Source organism: Lissotriton helveticus, chromosome 2_1 (assembly GCF_964261635.1).
Source record: "Lissotriton helveticus chromosome 2_1, aLisHel1.1, whole genome shotgun sequence".
NCBI classification, from domain to species: domain Eukaryota; kingdom Metazoa; phylum Chordata; class Amphibia; order Caudata; family Salamandridae; genus Lissotriton; species Lissotriton helveticus.
Genome location: NC_136059.1, coordinates 193,998,956 through 194,015,781, shown reverse-complemented (window position 1 = coordinate 194,015,781; position 16,826 = coordinate 193,998,956). Strand labels below are relative to the sequence as shown.

At 48.9% G+C, this 16,826-nt stretch overlaps 1 protein-coding gene across 6 annotated transcripts in view; it reads right to left on the bottom strand.

Moving 5' to 3' along the window:
* LOC144819281 (uncharacterized) overlaps positions 1–16,826 on the bottom strand; it is a 752,536-nt gene that overhangs the window by 329,788 nt on the left and 405,922 nt on the right. The gene's annotated exons all lie outside the window — the stretch shown is intronic.

The window sequence follows — 16,826 nt, the reverse complement described above, 5'->3', positions numbered from 1 at the left end:
TTCATGCGCTGCCCTAATCCATGCATCAAGGGCTTCAAACTGGGTCGGTCTAGGCAAGGGTCTCATTGAGGTCATGACTGATTTTAATCGATGTAACACCTCTAATCTGAACGTCCCGTACTTCGGGAACGTCAGTTCCTCATTTCCTTCCGTAATCTTACTCCACTCTGATATCCAAAGGATCGTATGCAGCCCGACATTCACTGCCATGTAACGAGCCGGCGTACCCTCCGGCGGGGCTTCTTCCCCTTCATCCGATCCCCGCTTCTCTTTTTTAAACGCCGCTCTCAGCCATTTAAAACACTTCATAATTATGCGCACAATATCCAGCCTCGCTACTCTGTTTACTTCCTGATGCCAATCCACCAATCCTAACGCGGCTTTGCTAACTTGGCCTATCGCAGCGCGGTCTTTCTCCGGTCGGCCAATCCCAGCTCGACACTTTCTGACGTCTTTGCTAGCTGGCCTATCACAGCGCGGTCTTTCTCCGGTCAGCCAATCACTGCGCGACACTTCCTGACGTCACTTTTCTCCGCTTCGCAGCAGCACCCCTCCTTTCTCAACTCGTCTCCCGGTCATGCATGCGTCCCATTCATACACCGAAAAATGACTACTTCCGACCAAGCGGTCACTTCCCTCGACTGTACGTCCACAGTCTATATGTAATTGTCAACACAACTGACGAAATGTCTATCGTCTCTCTGATAGGTTGCTTACACACACAGTAACCTCCGACCAGCGTCCGTTACTCACGCACTCACTCTTACGTTCCCCCTATCTCGGTCTTTCGGGTGATCAATGGTACCTCATGACCCCCTTCACACTATTTGACAATTACTCTGGGTGTCCGATACACCCGAACCACTTAAGCTCTCCTTGAACTTAAGATTTCCACCGGTTGCGCGCGCTCACAACCTGTTCCACAGTCACTCTACAGACATTCAACTCCGCCAGACATTACAACATAGATACAATACAAAAACACCGCAATCTAACACGCATGACCCTTTATACTCACTCTCGACCGATACTGCTGCTTTTTCTGTCTCACGTCATCCGGATCTTCTTCGGCGGGCGATTCTTCCGATCATCGATCTCTAGGGGCCTTGGGGTAAGCTAACCTGGCCTAGGTCACCGTCCTCAAGAAGGCAACCATCCTCTGCTACCAACTGGAAGGGCGAGATTTTGATCGATACCTTATCACTATAGATCTAAACCCCGATCTGGTCGACTGAACCTTTGTTGCCTGTCATTGAAGGAAGAAAGTGCCTCTCTTACCAAGTTAGTTCACCCAATAAAGGACCCCGCTCCAAAAGATCACAAACAACTTCTAGCTTTCAAAGGTTTATTGTAAGGATAGGATAAGCTGCAAATACAGGCATCTCAGAATGAGATTCACGAGATACACAGGTCCAACTACATACATGTGCTCTCTGAAAGCCCTCAGACGAGCAACGGAAATTACCAGCACAAGTTCTAAGAATAATAAAGCTATCAGCATTGACGCATATTGAGATCTCTCCTTCATTTAAGTTGGAGGAAAAACACACAGGTTAGGCTGTCCCTACCCTGCTCTAGATGGTATCCCTACTTAACCAAGTCTCAACCTAACAAAAGGTGTCAGCAGTGAATGACCCCCAAGGGAAGTCACTCACTCTTAGTCTCTTGGTGAAAACCTATAGTTCTCCAGTCATGACCCCTCTCTGCCTACCCATCCGCTCTCTAAAGGGTCCTCAGGCATCTGCTCTAACTCCACCCAGGGGTGCTGTCCCTAATACAAAACAGTCAACAACATTTGAGACGCCCCTCGTGAGACCCCTCACGTGGTGTAGCTTCTGGCTTTTTCCATGCTGCTTTGTATTGGGCCTCATACGTTGGAGTTGACCTTGCTTCTCAGACTCTTCTCCGGCCCGCTGATACCCCTTAAAACATTCCGGAACCCTCCTCCATGTCTGGGCCGTCTACTGAACAGACCTCTATTCATATTATTTATAATCGGATCCTCCCTTTTCTCTTGCAGACAGACATCTGCAGCCAAGAACCCAACTCTCATAGACTTCCAAAAAGGTTCGCAACATTTCTCGGCCCAGACATGTACGTGTAAATCAATGTTAAAACATTTCAGGCCTACAGCATTTCTCATAATGATTATAGCATTCAACTTCTTCATTAATTAAAGCATGTTAATACTCTTATTCTATTATTCAGTAAACACATCTATAAATCATGGCCCATTAATGCAATGACCAAAACATTAGTTCAATCTATGTCGTGAAAAGAAACACCTTCCCCTTCCCTTCTAGCTCTGGCCCTGAGGCCTACCACATTCTGCGTTTAACCACATGCCATCTTACATTTTAGCAGCTACACGACATGGATTCAGGAATAATCACATCTAATAAAATCATATAGTGTCACACATTTCTGTATTAGTTCCACTTCTACTTAAATCTCTACATTAGCTATACATTCAGAATATAATTGCAGATACTACTAGCACTCATGGCATTTCTCCTCATGATTTGTGCTTACTACAGGTAAGTGTGATGCACTCATACATTTAGGTCAGTTTGCGCTCTCTCAATATCACCTCTCCACCTCCCCAGCACCGCCTCATGGCTCCGGCCGCGGCCTCGCGTCTCGCCCCCACACTCCGCTTCAGCAGTCAGTCTGCAGGCCACAGGCCCCGCTCAGTAAGCAGAACGCATATCTCATGTGCTGCGGGTCTTCTCGCGACTATCTCTCTCCCTTGTCATTCTGCACCAGCAGCAGGAGCGCCTGTGTCCGCTCCGGTCCTCTGCAGCTCAAGGCCTCGGCCATCTGTGTGCTGCCATATAATCTGTAGGCCCACCCTTCGGCTCAGTGTCATCGCACAGGAGACCGTCTAGGCCGCACAGCAGTTTCGCAGTCCCACAGGTACAGTGTGTGGCCTGTGTACATAACCCAGCTCGATTCCGCTGGTGTGGGAGTTTTAGATATGTGCAGGATTCACCAGGATAACTGAGGTTGTCGGCAAAGCTTCAAGTTTACATGGCCATTTTGGTCAACAGCTTGCTACTTCCCATTTTTGCAGTGTCTTGTCTTCACATCACTCACCCAGAAACCATCCCTACAGCTAAGGCCGTCATCCTGATTTTCATCCGTTATGCAAATGTTGTTTATGCCCACGCTTGGTATGCTGAGTAGAGTTGTAATTTGTATTACTATTTTTCCCCATGCACATTTTGCCAAATAATACACCGAGAAATGTGAATGAGAAAAAAAATGTAAAACAGTTTTGAACATGTGAAAGTATATGAAATTTCATTATGGAAACTCTGAATACATGTGGTATCCCTCAGTCCTGCGGTTAAAACATCATGGGGAAAACAGTAAAGTCTGGTAATTTATATACTTCCTGTAACAATTGATGGCAGGGGTAATGCTCCCAATGTGGTACTAAAATGACTGTAATTGGGAGGTGAGGTATTACGACTGTATTATTATTGTTAATTATTTATTTAGTTATTGTGACAATTTTTTTTGTTGGGTTAAGAGGAATGAAACCTTATTCAAGCAAAAGCTACAATCCTTATGAGGGTGAATCGAAATTTGCCTAGCCAAGGTAACGGTAAGTTTCAATTCTATTAAGGACACGGAGGCGAGGATTATGCTTTTCTCTCTTTACTACTTTAATCATAATACAAAATACAGCAGCCTTAGAAAAGCTCCAACAAAATGCTTACATCCCTAAACACAGGAAAAAGCATTTAATAGAGAAAAAAACACAGTGCGCTCCGCAACAAACTACAGCTCCCATCAGTCCATTGTAGTAGTCCATAGTATTAGTCCTTCCACCATGTCCACCAAAGGCTAGATAGGGAGTCCCTCTTCTGTCTTCCTCCTCTTTCTTCACGCGAATTACGCCCACTTCTCACTGGTCCTGTTTCGAACCGTCATTCCCTAATAGAAAAACACGATAGCGTTGTAAACAAGCATTGAAAATGCAATAGGTCTCGCAATAGAAGAGTTTGACCTTTTTTGTTTTGCAAATGGATGAGTGGCCTTGCGTGGATGAGTGGCGTTGCGTGGATGAGTGGGGTTGCGTGGATGAGTGGCGTGTGTGAGTGGCGTTGCGTGTGTGAGTGGCGTTGCGTGTGTGAGTGGCGTTGCGTGTGTGAGTGGCGTTGCGTGTGTGAGTGGTGTTGCGTGTGTGAGTGGCGTTGCGTGTGTGAGTGGCGTTGCGTGTGTGAGTGGCGTTGCGTGTGTGAGTGGCGTTGCGTGTGTGAGTGGCTTTGCGTGGATGAGTGGGGTTGGAATGCAATAGGTCTCGCATTAGAAAAGTTGTAGTTATTGGTCTAGTAAATGACATATATTATTTATTTTTTGGTTGTTAAAATTGCTAAATTAATGGCTTTGTCATTTACAATGCCAATAGTTATAACTTTCGCGAATGTGACACCTATAGCATTTGGAATGCAACATGTTTTGTATTTACGTGACTTATATGGCAGCTCTGGTCATTATGCCACATCTCTAGAGAGCAGGAGAGTGCAGCAGGGGAGAGGGTGAGGGTGAGGTGTTGAGGGTGAGTGAGGGTGAGGGTGAGGGTGAGTGAGGGTGAGGTGTTGAGGGTGAGTGAGGGTGAGGGTGAGTGAGGGTGAGGGTGAGTGAGGGTGAGGAGTTGAGGGTGAGTGAGGGTGAGGGTGATGAGGGTGAGGGTGAGGTGTTGAGGGTGAGTGAGAGTGAGGTGTTGAGGGTGAGGGAGGGTGAGTGAGGGTGAGTGAGGGTGAGGGTGAGTGAGGGTGAGTGTGAGTGAGGGTGAGGGGTTGAGGATGAGGTGTTGAGGGTGAGTGAGGGTGAGTGAGGGTGTGGATGTCTGTTGCTTGTGGATGTCTGTTGCTTGTGGATGTCTGTTGCTTGTGGATGTCTGTTGCTTGTGGATGTCTGATGCTTGTGGATGTCGGATGCTTGTGGATGTCTGATGCTTGTGGATGTCTGATGCTAAGCATGTCTGATGCTTGTGGATGTCTGATGCTAAGCATGTCTGATGCTTGTGGATGTCTGATGCTTGTGGATGTCTGATGCTTGTGGATGTCTGATGCTTGTGGATGTCTGATGCTTGTGGATGTCTGATGCTTGTGGATGCCTGCCGCTTGTGGATGTCTGTTGCTTGTGGATGTCTGTTGCTTGTGGATGCCTGCCGCTTGTGGATGCCTGCCGCTTGTGGATATCTGCTGCTTGTGATGCTTGTGGATGTCTGATGCTTGTGGATGTCTGATGCTTGTGGATGTCTGATGCTTGTGGATGTCTGATGCTTGTGATGCTTGTGGATGTCTGATGCTTGTGGATGTCTGATGCTTGTGGATGTCTGATGCTTGTGATGCTTGTGGATGTCTGATGCTTGTGATGCTTGTGATGCTTGTGGATGTGTGATGCTTGTGGATGTCTGTTGCTTGTGGATGTCTGTTGCTTGTGGATGTCTGATGCTTGTGGATGTCTGATGCTTGTGGATGTCTGATGCTTGTGGATGTCTGATGCTTGTGGATGTCTGATGCTTGCGGATGTCTGATGCTTGTGATGCTTGTGGATGTCTGATGCTTGTGGATGTCTGTTGCTTGAGGATGTCTGTTGCTTGTGGATGTCTGATGCTAAGCATGTCTGATGCTTGTGGATGTCTGATGCTTGTGGATGTCTGATGCTTGTGGATGTCTGATGCTTGTGGATGTCTGATGCTTGTGGATGTCTGATGCTTGTGGATGTCTGATGCTTGTGGATGTCTGATGCTTGTGGATGTCTGATGCTTGTGGATGTCTGATGCTTGTGATGCTTGTGGATGTCTGACGCTTGTGGATGCCTGCCGCTTGTGGATGCCTGATGCTTGTGGATGTCTGCTGCTTGTGATGCTTGTGGATGTCTGATGCTTGTGGATGTCTGATGCTTGTGGATGTCTGATGCTTGTGATGCTTGTGGATATCTGATGCTTGTGGATGTCTGATGCTTGTGATGCTTGTGGATGTCTGATGCTTGTGATGCTTGTGGATGTGTGATGCTTGTGGATGTCTGTTGCTTGTGGATGTCTGTTTGTCTGATGCTTGTGGATGTCTGATGCTTGTGGATGTCTGATGCTTGTGATGCTTGTGGATGTCTGATGCTTGTGATGCTTGTGGATGTGTGATGCTTGTGGATGTGTGATGCTTGTGGATGTCTGTTGCTTGTGGATGTCTGTTGCTTGTGGATGTCTGTTGCTTGTGGATGTCTGCTGCTTGTGATGCTTGTGGATGTCTGACGCTTGTGGATGCCTGCCGCTTGTGGATGCCTGATGCTTGTGGATGTCTGCTGCTTGTGATGCTTGTGGATGTCTGATGCTTGTGGATGTCTGATGCTTGTGGATGTCTGATGCTTGTGATGCTTGTGGATGTCTGATGCTTGTGGATGTCTGATGCTTGTGGATGTCTGATGCTTGTGGATGTCTGATGCTTGTGATGCTTGTGGATGTGTGATGCTTGTGGATGTCTGTTGCTTGTGGATGTCTGTTGCTTGTGGATGTCTGATGCTTGTGGATGTCTGATGCTTGTGGATGTCTGATGCTTGTGGATGTCTGATGCTTGTGGATGTCTGATGCTTGTGATGCTTGTGGATGTCTGATGCTTGTGGATGTCTGTTGCTTGTGGATGTCTATTGCTTGTGGATGTCTGTTGCTTGTGGATGTCTGATGCTAAGCATGTCTGATGCTTGTGGATGTCTGATGCTAAGCATGTCTGATGCTTGTGGATGTCTGATGCTTGTGGATGTCTGATGCTTGTGGATGTCTGATGCTTGTGGATGTCTGATGCTTGTGATGCTTGTGGATGTCTGACGCTTGTGGATGCCTGATGCTTGTGGATGTCTGCTGCTTGTGGATGCCTGATGCTTGTGGATGTCTGCTGCTTGTGATGCTTGTGGATGTCTGATGCTTGTGGATGTCTGATGCTTGTGGATGTCTGATGCTTGTGGATGTCGGATGCTTGTGGATGTCTGATGCTTGTGGATGTCTGATGCTTGTGGATGTCTCATGCTTGTGGATGTCTCATGCTTGTGGATGTCTCATGCTTGTGGATGTCTGATGCTTGTGGATGTCTGATGCTTGTGATGCTTGTGGATGTCTGACGCTTGTGGATGCCTGCCGCTTGTGGATGCCTGATGCTTGTGGATGTCTGCTGCTTGTGATGCTTGTGGATGTCTGATGCTTGTGGATGTTTGATGCTTGTGGATGTCTGATGCTTGTGGATGTCTGATGCTTGTGGATGTCTGATGCTTGTGATGCTTGTGGATGTCTGATGCTTGTGATGCTTGTGGATGTGTGATGCTTGTGGATGTCTGTTGCTTGTGGATGTCTGTTGCTTGTGGATGTCTGTTGCTTGTGGATGTCTGATGCTTGTGGATGTCTGATGCTTGTGGATGTCTGATGCTTGTGGATGTCTGATGCTTCTGGATGTCTGTTGCTTGTGGATGTCTGATGCTTGTGGATGTCTGATGCTTGTGGATGTCTGATGCTTGTGGATGTCTGATGCTTGTGGATGTCTGCTGCTTGTGGATGTCTGCTGCTTGTGGATGTCTGATGCTTGTGGATGTCTGCTGCTTGTGATGCTTGTGGATGTCTGATGCTTGTGGATGTCTGCTGCTTGTGATGCTTGTGGATGTCTGATGCTTGTGGATGTCTGTTGCTTGTGGATGTCTGCTGCTTGTGGATGTCTGCTGCTTGTGATGCTTGTGGATGTCTGATGCTTGTGGATGTCTGATGCTTGTGATGCTTGTGGATGTGTGATGCTTGTGGATGTCTGTTGCTTGTGGATGTCTGTTGCTTGTGGATGTCTGTTGCTTGTGGATGTCTGTTGCTTGTGGATGTCTGCTGCTTGTGATGCTTGTGGATGTCTGACGCTTGTGGATGCCTGCCGCTTGTGGATGCCTGATGCTTGTGGATGTCTGCTGCTTGTGATGCTTGTGGATGTCTGATGCTTGTGGATGTCTGATGCTTGTGGATGTCTGATGCTTGTGATGCTTGTGGATGTCTGATGCTTGTGGATGTCTGATGCTTGTGATGCTTGTGGATGTCTGATGCTTGTTATGCTTGTGGATGTGTGATGCTTGTGGATGTCTGTTGCTTGTGGATGTCTGTTGCTTGTGGATGTCTGTTGCTTGTGGATGTCTGATGCTTGTGGATGTCTGATGCTTGTGGATGTCTGATGCTTGTGGATGTCTGATGCTTGTGGATGTCTGATGCTTGTGGATGTCTGATGCTTGTGATGCTTGTGGATGTCTGATGCTTGTGGATGTCTGTTGCTTGTGGATGTCTGATGCTAAGCATGTGTGATGCTTGTGGATGTCTGATGCTAAGCATGTCTGATGCTTGTGGATGTCTGATGCTTGTGGATGTCTGATGCTTGTGGATGTCTGATGCTTGTGGATGTCTGATGCTTGTGGATGTCTGATGCTTGTGGATGTCTGATGCTTGTGATGCTTGTGGATGTCTGACGCTTGTGGATGCCTGCCGCTTGTGGATGCCTGATGCTTGTGGATGTCTGCTGCTTGTGATGCTTGTGGATGTCTGATGCTTGTGGATGTCTGATGCTTGTGGATGTCTGATGCTTGTGGATGTCTGATGCTTGTGGATGTCTGATGCTTGTGATGCTTGTGGATGTCTGATGCTTGTGATGCTTGTGGATGTGTGATGCTTGTGGATGTCTGTTGCTTGTGGATGTCTGTTGCTTGTGGATGTCTGTTGCTTGTGGATGTCTGATGCTTGTGGATGTCTGATGCTTGTGGATGTCTGATGCTTGTGGATGTCTGATGCTTGTGGATGTCTGATGCTTGTGATGCTTGTGGATGTCTGATGCTTGTGGATGTCTGTTGCTTGTGGATGTCTGATGCTTGTGGATGTCTGATGCTTGTGGATGTCTGATGCTTGTGGATGTCTGATGCTTGTGGATGTCTGATGCTTGTGGATGTCTGCTGCTTGTGATGCTTGTGGATGTCTGATGCTTGTGGATGTCTGCTGCTTGTGATGCTTGTGGATGTCTGATGCTTGTGGATGTCTGTTGCTTGTGGATGTCTGCTGCTTGTGGATGTCTGCTGCTTGTGATGCTTGTGGATGTCTGACGCTTGTGGATGCCTGACGCTTGTGGATGCCTGACGCTTGTGGATGTCTGCTGCTTGTGATGCTTGTGGATTTCTGATGTTTGTGGATGTCTGTTGCTTGTGGATGTCTGATGCTTGTGGATGTCTGATGCTTGTGGATGTCTGATGCTTGTGATGCTTGTGGATGTCTGATGCTTGTGGATGTCTGATGCTTGTGGATGTCTGATGCTTGTGGATGTCTGATGCTAAGCATGTCTGATGCTTGTGGATGTCTGATGCTAAGCATGTCTGATGCTTGTGGATGTCTGATGCTTGTGGATGTCTGATGCTTGTGGATGTCTGATGCTTGTGGATGTCTGTTGCTTGTGGATGTCTGATGCTTGTGGATGTCTGATGCTTGTGGATGTCTGATGCTTGTGGATGTCTGATGCTTGTGGATGTCTCATGCTTGTGGATGTCTCATGCTTGTGGATGTCTGATGCTTATGGATGTCTGATGCTTGTGATGCTTGTGGATGTCTGATGCTTGTGGATGTCTGCTGCTTGTGATGCTTGTGGATGTCTGATGCTTGTGGATGTCTGTTGCTTGTGGATGTCTGCTGCTTGTGGATGTCTGCTGCTTGTGATGCTTGTGGATGTCTGACGCTTGTGGATGCCTGACGCTTGTGGATGCCTGACGCTTGTGGATGTCTGCTGCTTGTGATGCTTGTGGATGTCTGATGTTTGTGGATGTCTGTTGCTTGTGGATGTTTGATGCATATGGATGCTTGATGCAGATTGCATGTCTGCTGGGGTGACAGCGTCAGTACAAGTCAAGCTCTAAGTTGGTGTGTGCTGGGACGGGCAGTGTCAGAACTGGTTGCCTCGGGGAAAAATACAAGTTCTCCCTGTAAATAAAGAAAGAGGAGGTGAGAAAGGAGGGTCCGGCTTGGAGCTGGGAAAGAGGCTGAAAGGGAGGGGAGAATGCATGGAGCGCATTCCAATGAAGTCTGTTGCGAGGCGTGGGGGGTGGGGGAGGGGAGCTGGCATATGGTGTGTGTGAGCAGCCTTTGATGTGCGAGAGAGTGGCCGTGAAAGCATATGGTGTGTGTGAGCAGCCTTTGATGTGCGAGAGAGTGGCCGTGAAAGAAGTAAACAGCAGGCATGTAATTAGGGGGGAGGAGAAGTCGCGCTGGGGTGAATACCCGAGGCCAAGCTGCCCGCGGGAGGGAGGCTGAGGGAAAATACATGCAAGGCAGGCGGCTGGGGGCATGTGCACGCGCTTTTTCACGGGCACTGCAAGGAATCGCCACGATTCCTTGCAAGTTGGTTAAAGACTGTTTAAGCCCCCATAGTCTCGCAAGCTCGATGCGCATGCGCATCGACAGGCGAGACCTAAAAATAACAACACACTTACGATAGTCAATCAAGTACACAGCATTATGTAGTATACAACACATTTCAGTTTCAAATTGTAAACCCGATTACTTACTGCCATACAGGTGGGATCTCACACAAAGTGACCTGGGAGGGATAATCCTCGCCTCCGTGTCCTTAATAGAATTGACACTTACCGTTACCTTGGCTAGACAAATTTCGATTCTATGGCAGGACCGGAGGCTCAGATTATGCTAGTTCAAAGCTTATTAACCACGAAATGGGTGATATCCACTACCGGTTTAAAGTAAAACCTCTTAAACGTGGAATCTGAGGACCAATCCGCAGCTCGCATCAAGTCCTCCAAACGAGCTCCTACAGAAAAACCCTTAGAGGCCATGGCCCCTCTGGCCGAGTGAGCTCCGAACCGTTTGGTATCTATACCTGCCTCCTACATGACCCAGCGCACCCACCTTGCTATGGTGGGGGAAGAGACTGCTTTGTGTGGTTTTTGCAAGGCAATCAGCAATTGTCATTCGCCCGGAGGACGAATGTCAACTGTCATATCGTCCTATTCTTTCAGGCATTGAACAACACACAACTTGGGGACATCCACAAAGGCTGGGTATGAAATAGTTCTTGACGCATACTTTGTGCGACGTCCCACTGTGAAAGTAACCCCGTCTGGGGAAAAAAATCTTGCTGAAACAACCAAAGCGCGGACATCCGACACTCTACGGCAAGACACCAAGCACAGAAGCATAGCTAGTTTTGCTGAAAGTTCCTTCAAGGACAGGTAAGTGTTAGGTTGTCATGATAGGAAAAGATGCAAAACAATATTGACGCCCCAAAGGACTGAATAACGAGGTTCAGGAGGCAACGAAAGAGGAATACCTCGCAAGAGTCTACAAACAAAAGGGTGTTCCCCAACCGGTGTGTCCTCCACCGGATGATGAGCCGCTGAAAAAGCCGAACGCATTGCATTAATGGTTCGGTACGCTAGGCCATCCGTAGCCAACTCTGCCAAAAAATTCAGAATGGGAACGACGCCCGCGACCAGGGGATCCAAGTCCCGTCGAAGAGACCAACGCACCCACTTGGTCCAAGCGGATCTATAGCGCTTCGCAGAACTGGTCGCCCAGGCTCTTGACAAAAGACCCTCAGCTGATTTTGAAAGGCCCGGGAGCGACCAGCGTCGCCGGAAAGCCCCCATGCCATGAGGTGGAGAGAACCCTGAGTGATGAGATTATGCGGCTCCTGGTCCGGATTGAGCAGAAGGTGAGGAAACCGGGGGAGTAGGATTGGAGAATCCCAAGAAAGTTCCAGAAGAACCGGAAACCAGACTTGGTACCTCCAGAGCAGTGTCAACAGCACTAGCTCCACCTTCTGATGGCGGACCTGAGCCGCCGTTCGTACCACCATCGAGAAAGGGGGAAACGCATAAGGTCTCTCCTGACTCCAATCCTGGAGGAATGCATCTGTAGCTTCCGCCAGAGGATCCGGCCTTTAACTGAAGAACCGCGGAAGTTGATGATCCAAGCGAGACGCAAACAGGTCCACTGAGAAGGGACCCCATAGGGCGTTCAGCCACTGGAAAACCTGAACTCCCATCCTCCACTGACTTGAGTCCCGAAGGTACCTGGAGTGCCAGTCCGCCACTAGATTGGCTTGTCCCGGCAGATACTCCGCCGCTACGGATACGTGGTGGGCCAGACAGTAATCCTAGAACTCTTTTGCAAGATCTGCTAAAGCTCGGGACGGAGGACCGCCCAAATGGTTGACGTACCGAACCGCTGAGACATTGTCCATTTTCAACACAACACACGAACTCGCTGAATCTCTGGTCCAGCAGCGTACTGCAAAAGATCCCGCCAGAAGTTCCAAACAGTTAATGTGCAACTTCTGTTCTTCTGACGACCAGGCGCCGCCTGTGGAGAATTCCCCGCAGCGTACGCCCCAACCTGACCTGCTGGCGTCGGATTCTATCACCAGGTCTGGGACTGACCCGAAGATCGCCGACCGTTCCAGTCCTCCATGTGGGATAGCCACCACGACATTTCTTCCTTCACCTCCTCTGAGAGTGGAACCATCTGATCGTAGGTCATTCCCTTCCTAAGATGATGAGCCTTGAGGCGCTGGAGTGCCCTGTAATGAAGGGGCCCCGGGAAGATTGCCTGAATGGAAGAGGAAAGAAGCCCCACCACTCTGGCAATCTGCCGCAGGGAAGTCTGGGCCTTGGCTATTGTCTGTCGCAGAACATGTCAGATCTTGGACATCTTCTGCGACGGAAGACTCAGAGAGGCTTGGACAGAGTCTATGACAAAAACCCAGGAATACCAACCTCTGACACAAAACGAGGACAGACTTGTCCCTGTTGATGATAAAACCCAGCCCCTGCAAGAGGGAAACTGTCTGCTGAAGTTCAGTTTCTCGGGACATTGGGCCATCAGCAGGATATCGTCCAAATAGACGATCATCCGGATACCTTGACTTCGCAGGCATTCTACTGCCAGGTGCAATACTTTCGTGAAACACCACGGGGCTGAGGAAAGACCGAACGGAAGGGCGGTGAATTCAAACACTCAAACCTTCCAGACAAACTGCAAGAAACGGTGGTGAGGAGGGTGAATGGGAACCACAAGGTAAGCGTCCTTGAGGTCCAATCGAACCATCCAGTCGTGTGGAAGGAGGACGTCTCTGAGGAGATGTATCCCCTCCATCTTGAAATGCCGATAGATCAACCACCCGTTGAACTCTTTGAGATTGATCCCCGGCCGTCTGCCCCCATTGGTTTTGTCCACCAGGAATATGTTGCTGAGGAAACCCGAGGGATGCAGATGTGACTGATAAATGGCACCTTTGCGCAGAATCTCTGAGACCTCTTCGTCGATCAACTGCGCGTCGGATACTGAAAAGACTATAGGGTGTGGAGCCCCAGTCTGTCTGGGACGATCGTAAAATTCTATGTGGAATCCGCGTACAGTCTGAAAAACCCAAGCGTCTACCGGAATCGCTGCCCATTCCTTTTGAAAGGCCGCTAAGCGACCGCCAATCGTAACCTGGTCTGCAGGAATAACACTCACCGTTAGAATTGTTGGGTCCTGAGTTCTTCCTGAAGCCTCGCCCACCGAAGCGTTGCCCTCTTGTGGGGTAGAAATTGTTGAAGTTGGATGAGGTATTATACTGGCCTCGCCCGGAGCCTTGCCCTGTATTGTTGGCATTCTGGCCGCCATGGCCGGGTGTGCAGCCCCTGCCACGACTGGTCCCTTGGGAGAAACGTTGCAGAAAGACCCTCTTTATGCTGGACTGGGCCTTGTCCAGGGAAGTAAAGGTAGACACAAATTTGCCCAATTCCTTTATAAAAGGCTCCCTGAAGAGACCCCCTTGAGCCACTGCTCCTGCCTCCGAGGAGGCCAAGTCCCCTAACTTCGGGTCCAGTTTAGTCAAAAGTGATATCCGGCGTTCCGTCGATAGGGCACAATTGGCGTTTCCAAGAAAAATGATCACCCTTTGTGCCCAATTCGACAGGACGTCAGGAGAAATGACGGACCCCAACACCTTTGCCTCCTCCGCCATATCCTGAAACTTTGTGATAGGGCCAACCGCGTCCAATAACTTATCCTGGCATGATCGCCAGGAGCGGTCAAGCCTCAGAAAGCACGCTGACCCTCTTTAAGTAGACCGGGTCCTACCGCCTCCCAGCGCGCCACCACATACACAAGCTCCACAGTGCTGCACTGCCCGCAGGCCATTTTCCGCGGTTCACACAGCAATACGGACCCCCCGAGGGGCGTTTTGTAAATAACTGGGGCAAATACAGACCCGGAGACCGGGCGTAGACAGAGGCGGCGGGTGCAAGGCTCCGAACTCAGCAAACTCCTCAGCGCGGCTCCTCTCTGTTAAGAGAACCGCGCTGCGGAGCAACGAGTCGGCACAGCGCCCCCTGGTGGGTGTTTATGCACGCACCTAACAGACGGGGAAAGAATTGCGTTAGGAACGAGAGCGTTCCCGTGATCAACAGGGGCTCTGCGAAGGAAAAAACACAGCGCAAACCCCCGCATTAACCACCCACCAAAAAACAGCCCCCTCAAGACGTTTCCAGGAAAATATGAGGGAGGGAAGAAAAAACAACTTAACTGGCTGCGTGAGCAGCGAAGAAAGAGGAGGAAGACAGAAGAGGGACTCCCTATCTAGCCTTTGGTGGACATGATGGAAGGACTAACACTATGGACTACTACAATGGACTGATGGGAGCTGTAGTTTGTTGCGGAGCACACTGTTTTTTTCTCTATTAAATGCTTTTTCCTGTGTTTAGGGATGTGATTAAAGTAGCGAAGAGAGAAAAGCATAATCTGGGCCTCCGGTCCTGCCATAGAATCACAAACACTCACTAAATTAGTCTGTGCTTAATCTCTGGTAGCTTGGCACAAAAGCAATTCAGGCTTAACTTAGAGGCAACGTGTAAAGTATTTATGTAGCACACTAACTGTAATAAAGTGAAAACACAACACAAAAAAATCCCATACCAATTTAGAAAAACAGAGTAAAATGTAATAAATTATTTGACACCAAAACAACCAAAATCCAATCAGTAGAACCGGAGACATAGAAATGTCAAATATTTAAGGTAAGTAGAGCGCTCAAAATCGAAAAGCGCCAGTTGTCGTTACCTATATGTGCAGGTAAAAATCTAATCTTGAGGCCCACCACGTTGGAGCGCTGGTCAGATTAAGAGAGCAGGTTAGCCCGCTGAAAAAGTTACCCTATGAAGTGCAACACAAAGAGTTCTGTTCGTGGTGGAGGAGGCGCCGAGGAGAGGGGTGAGCATCGCAGATGGTTGTCACTGTGGAGCGAAGAGCAGGCCCAGTGTCACAATGGTCGTTGCTGTAGGGTAAAGATCCTGTCAGGCGTCATGGACTGTAGTTGCTGGAGATGTGCATTGGCCACAATGGCTTGTCAATGCTGTAGCACAAAGTCCAGGGCTCGCATTGCTGGTCGTTGCTGGCATCCGCTGTTGTGCAAAGGGTTCAGTTCACCAGAAATTCATGTTGGTGCTCGGCATGAGCAAAGATCCCAAATCTTCAGGATTTCTCATTTTCTTCAATGAGGAACTCAACCAATGCCACACCAATGGTCCAGGACTTGGGGGGCACCTCTTGGGGATCAGGAAATCACTCCAGCAGAGGCCAGCAGTGCTCAGGGAGGTCCAGTAGCGCAGGTGCATGCAGGGTCAGTGCAGTAGGTGCAGCTGGGCAATTGCAGAGAGGCCTGTGGAGCTTGTTGTGTCCCTGTAGCTCAGAACAAGAGGTCAGTCAGCTGAACCTTGGGAGTCACTTCACCCTGGGATAAAGGGTGCAGGTCCAGCCTTCTATGTGAGTCAGCAGGACAGGCCTCAAGCAGGTCTATTTGCAGTTCCAGCGCAACAGGTCAGCTGGGCAGGCCTTCTTCTCTAGTATCCACAGGTCCTAAGTGTATAGAAGAATGCTCCTGAGGGTCTACTTTTTATACCTGGTGCCCACAATTTTAAGTGGAGAAAGCTTCTGAGTCTTTTCCCTGCGGAGATGTCTGGAATATCCTGACTCCCTGCCCTGGTCACAGTATGTCTGCAGGCACAAAAGGCTAGTGTGAAGTCCTTTGCGTGTGAGCTGAGGCAGAGTTTTTTAAGTGCAAGTGTGACAGGTGACAGCTCCACTCCCCTCATCAAGTCAGGTTGCCCCATCCTGCCCATCTATTGTGTGGCTGTCTGTGAGGAATCCACAAAGTCTAACTGGCAACTACACCTAGACATAGGACACAGGCTGCAGGCACCAAATGGTTAGGACAAAGAAATGTCAAGTTTCTAAAAGTGGCAATTTTAGAAATATGACTTAAATCCAACATTAACAGTAAGGAGGGTTTTAAATTACACTTCCTGTTAGAATTGGAGTTTCTGGTTGTCAGAGTATGAACCCTGTACAAGTAGGAACCACCCAAATTGTCTTCTCTCTGTCTGGCAGAGATGATAACAGCCCTTCTGCTTTAAGGCTCGGCCTGGTACGTGTGGCCGAGTGGATGCAGAGGAACTGTCTGAAATTAAATGGGGAGAAGACAGAAGTGGTGATACTGGGCAAAAATACAAATCTATGGGGCCCCCAACACTGGCCTAGCGACATGGGACCACTTCCTCAACCAGCTACAGTGGTGCGTAATCTTGGTTTTCTTGTTGATGACAAGTTATCCATGAGGCAGCAGGCTAAAAAGGTTGCCGCGATCTGTTTTGTCACCTTAAGATGGCTACAGAAAATCTTATGGATGCTGCCCCTCTCCACTCAGAGAACTGTTGTCCAGGCGCTGGTTGTTTCCCGCCTGGACTACGGGAATGTTCTCTATTTGGGA